The sequence below is a fragment of the Quercus suber genome, unplaced genomic scaffold, assembly GCF_002906115.3.
Source record: "Quercus suber isolate HL8 unplaced genomic scaffold, Cork oak 2.0 scaffold_303, whole genome shotgun sequence".
In the NCBI taxonomy this organism is placed as follows: domain Eukaryota; kingdom Viridiplantae; phylum Streptophyta; class Magnoliopsida; order Fagales; family Fagaceae; genus Quercus; species Quercus suber.
This window is the reverse complement of record NW_027069759.1, coordinates 140,760-145,535: the sequence shown is the minus strand read 5'-3', so window position 1 is coordinate 145,535 and position 4,776 is coordinate 140,760.

The following is a 4,776-nucleotide window of genomic DNA, read 5'->3' as shown; positions in this document are numbered from 1 at the left end:
TTATTTAGTTTTAATCAAAATAGTATTGTAAATTAAAAAAAAAAAAAAATTGTTAGTAGAGTCTTACTTAGAGTGCGTTTGGCTCTAAATTAAAAAGTTAGCATATTTTACTATTCAGCATATTTTTGCTATTATTTATGGGCTCCATTGTACTTTTTGATACTATTCATGAGTTCCACTTTACTATTTCAGCTAATTTTTACCTTTATTTACAGTACTATCAGCAAAAGTTTTCAATTTTAGTAAAATAAGCGAATCCCAAACAAATCCTTAGAGCAATATGTTTGTGATTTTATTGCATTTGCTACATGTCACTTGGTGTAAGAGTATTCTCATCAAAGGTGTTAAAAATGCTAAATGCTATGTTTTAGCATTTTAACACCTCAAATCATAAAAATGTACCTACAATAAAGATGCTAAATGATAAATATTTTAGCATTCAACTACAATGAGCTATTATTGATAACAGCTCGCTGTAGCTGGATTATAAACCAAAAAAATATTTTTTTATTCCTTCTTTGTTCTCTTTCACTATTCTCTTCTTTCTTTTTCTCTCATGGGTCTGACTTCTTCTCTCTTTTCTTCTTTCTTTTTCTCTCACCGGTCTTACTTCTTCTCTCTTTTCTTCTTTCACCGGCATCAACAACTGAAAAATCATGGTGGTAGTGGTGGTGTTGAAGTTTTATGGTTTTTTTTTTTTTTTTTCAATGGTGGTGGTCTTGGTGGATTGTCGTTTGGGTTTTTTTATTTTATTTTATTTTATTTTATTTGGAGGTAACTTGTGATTCTGATGGTGTAGGGGTTTTGGGATTGTGTTTTGGTTTTGTTTTGTTTTTTTATTTTTTTGTTTTTGTGGTTAGGGGTTGAGGTTGTGGGTGGTGGTGGTGGCTGTGGCTGTGGCTGTCCGTAGTGGCAATGGGTTTGTTGGTCGTGGAAGCAATGAGATTGAGAATAAAAAATAATAAAAATAATAAAATTTTAATGAAGTAGTAAAAAATATAAAATCTTTGATGTTGGGTGTATTGTAAAGTGAGTTATTAAAATTGATAAAGTAGGTTTTTGAGATGCTAAATGCTAATCTTTTTGAAATTCTTGATGAGAATGCTCTAAAGAGAGTGTAGTTACTTGTTGTTTAAAAAGAAAACTACTTAATCCAATCACAGTTTGCAATACCTAACTTTTATTATATAGTTTATTTAGTATGTATTATGGACGGAATTTTTAATAATTCAAAAGACCATGGCCCCTTAAAGTTTAATTTTATTTTTAAACAGTATATAGAGCTATAAAATTCAAAGGTTAGGATTAAAAAAATTAAATTAAAAAAAAACACTATTCTCCTCCCTCCCCCTGCCAAAAATTTAAAATTAAAACTTGATCCAAAGAACCCAAAAAATAAATCGATCACATAACCCATTCCTATGTTCAATGGTCCTTTCCAAAACAAAAACACATTTTTACATAACAAACCTCTAAGTGTTACTAATATCAATTTACTTGATATATATATATATATAATGACCTTTGGTTATTTGGTAGGTAAAATTCAAATCTACCTTTTTTATTATTATTATTATTATTTTTTTTTTTTTTTGAGAAACAGTTTCAAATCTACCTAAATGATTCATTTGGATGGAAATATGATAAAAGGTATTAGACATATTAGAGCATATAATGTTGACATTAAGGAGTTTCAAGCTTTAGTTGGTGTATTTTGGGTCTTTTTTAGAGTAATGATAGGGACATATAATAATGCACAATTTTGTACAATAACTCGCTACGTGACGAGTTATGAGTAGTGGAAGTATGATGGTGAGCCATGTGAAGACACACTTTCACCACTCATAACTCGCCACGATGTGACAAGTTATGGCACAAAATTGTGCACTATTATGTTTCCTTAGCAGCACTTTCTTTTTTAAGTTACGAGAATATTAGAGGAAGAACTAGATAAGATATACAAAATCTATCTGATTGTTACTGATAGATTAGGTAAGAAAATATCTCCTCAGTTTTTCCTTCTTTTGTCTTTTTTCATTATTTTCTTCTCCATTATTAGATGATGAAAAGCACAATTGATTATTTAATGATATACTAGCAAGTAGCAATCACAATCTTTTTGTTAAGATTTTCTATGGAGACAGTTTGATCATAGCCTTCCAAATGTAAGATTCGGATGCATCTTTGCTAAGATATATAAAGCCAAGAAGCACCAGGTTCAAGGCGGAGGTTAAAAAAAAAAAAAGGATCATAAACAAGGAGAAGAGAGATAAATCATCTGTAACACCATGCTCAAACTAAACTCGAGAACCAACACTTAGTCTTTTTTCATCGATTTCCTACTTGAATATTAATCACTTCGCTAGTAGTTTTTTTACTAGATTTACATTTTTCTTGTATTGTGACGGGAACTAAAGGGTTGATCTTAGAAATGTTTTATGGGAAAAAAAAAAAAAAACAATTAATGTTTTGACAGTTTTTTCTATTTCCCGCTCTTCCCAAAAAAATTGTGTTAAAACTTTCCTAAATTTGTTTGTTAACTATTGTTCTAAAGGCACTAATTAATATGACCCTTTTTCAAATAAGGCAAAAAAATAAAGTTTAAAACCAACTAGGCTCAAACTTTAGGGTTTTGGTTTAAATTGTATTTTAGGAAAACATTATGATGTGCCCATAATTTTTTTGACTAAAAGTTTTGGTGAACTGTTTAAACCTAAACATGTGTTGAAGAACCAAGTGGACATGACCACTGTTGGTAAATGAGTTCAAAGTCTACTAAAGAATTACAAAACTTGGAAACCAAAAGCTTTACCTTCTATGAAAAAGACAAAATGTAAATAATAATAAAATAGTAATTTCTAGGGTATTTGAGAGTTTACCATAATATTGTTATGGGATAAATTATACAGGAGATCCATTATCAACGACAGGACTTCAAACATTTTTGCATATTTTTATAGTAATTTACAATATCCAATCACTAATAAGTGATCTTGTTTATTATTATTTTTTTGAGATAGGAATGGAGAGACGGTGATTCAGGCAACAAACATAAAGTGGAAAGATTTGACTAAATCAAAAGTAGTGGGTGGTATGGGTTTTAGAGATCTTGCCAGGTTTAATGACTCACTGTTAGCAAAGCAAGCTTGGCACCTTTTGCACCACCACAATACTACAGTTTTCCCAAACACAATGATCATGGAGGCAAAGGATTCTATTTTTTTTTTTTTTTTTTTTGAAGAAACATGGAGGCTAAGATTCAAAATGGGGCTCTTACGCATGGAGGAGTATACTTATAGGAAGGGATGTTATCCAAAGGGGTGCTAGATGGAGGGTTGGCAATGGGAAAAAAATCAGAATTCAGCAGGATCACTGGCTACTAGAAAGCACCCTCCCCTTCTATATGAATGCCCAATAGCAGATTATGAAAACTCTACAGTGGATATTCTAATAGATCCAGATAGTAGACAGTGGAACAAAGAGATGGTGGAAGGGTTATTTAATGAGGAAGAAACAGAGTTGATAAAGAAATCCCACTAAGCCAAAATGCATCAGATGACATCTTGTATTGGCCATACTCAAGCAATGGACTTTACAGCTGCAAGTCGGGTTATAAGTTTTTAAAGATGGAGGAAGAACTGAGTGAAACTGCACAGGTAACCACGAACGGAGACACAGGTTTGGAAGCAAATTTGGGCTACGCGGGTACCACAAAAGGTCAAGACAATGTTGTGGACGGCTTGTCCTGAAGCCATGCCAACAAATAGTCACTGTATTGTCGCAAAATCGTGGAGGATTCATTATGTGTGAGATGCCGAGCTGCTTCAGAAAATTCCATCCATGCATTGTGGACATGCCCTGAGCTTGACGTGGTGTGGGCAGAACGGAGCTGTGGAGTTTCCGAAGCGGTGTCCAGTTCTTCAACTTCAAAGAACTCCTATCATGGCTGATCGCGAACAACCAAAAGCTGGAGTTATTCACAGTAACGGCTTGGTCTATATGGAATCAAAGAAACCGAGTCCGCCTTAACCAACAATCAGATGCCATCCATCAGATCGCCCATATATCCAGAACTTGGTTAGCTGATTTCCATGCAAGACAGGTCAGTCACGGTGTGCAAGTGAACCATACTTAGCCTACTAGTTGTCGATGGAAGCCTCCACCATCAGGTCTCTTTAAAATTAACTTTAATGGTGCGGTTTGCCAGAGGAACAAAAAGTCAGGCATTGGTGTGGTCATCAGAGACAGCAGGGGTCTAGTAATTGCATCATGTTCAAAGGCGGTGCATCAGGTGCTAGGCAGTGTTGACATCGAAGCCATGGCTGTGGCGTGGGCTTTATCTTTCGCATTTGATTTGGGGGTGAAATGCGCTGTGCTAGAGGGCGATTCCTTGGCAGTGATAACAGGTTTAAGCAGAGACAGAACCAGAATTCGAACATAAGGGGCAAAGCTTAAAACAATTTTTTTTTTTTTTTTATGAAAATTAAAACTAACATTTATTTCATATTTAACAAAAACTATATATAAAATAAGTGTTTCTTAAACATTTCAACACATTTATCAAAATAGAACTTGATGCTATTTCAGAGGAGATCAAATATATATATTTAAGGGCAAATCTTAACTTTTCAAATTACATATGTATACTAGTTTTTTTTTTTTTTTTAATTTAACGGGCTATTAGGACCAAAATTAAAATTTCAACATATATATATATATATAAACTAGCTTTTATTCTTTTCTTTTTTTGGGTGGGTGGGTCCCCCCCCCCCCTCC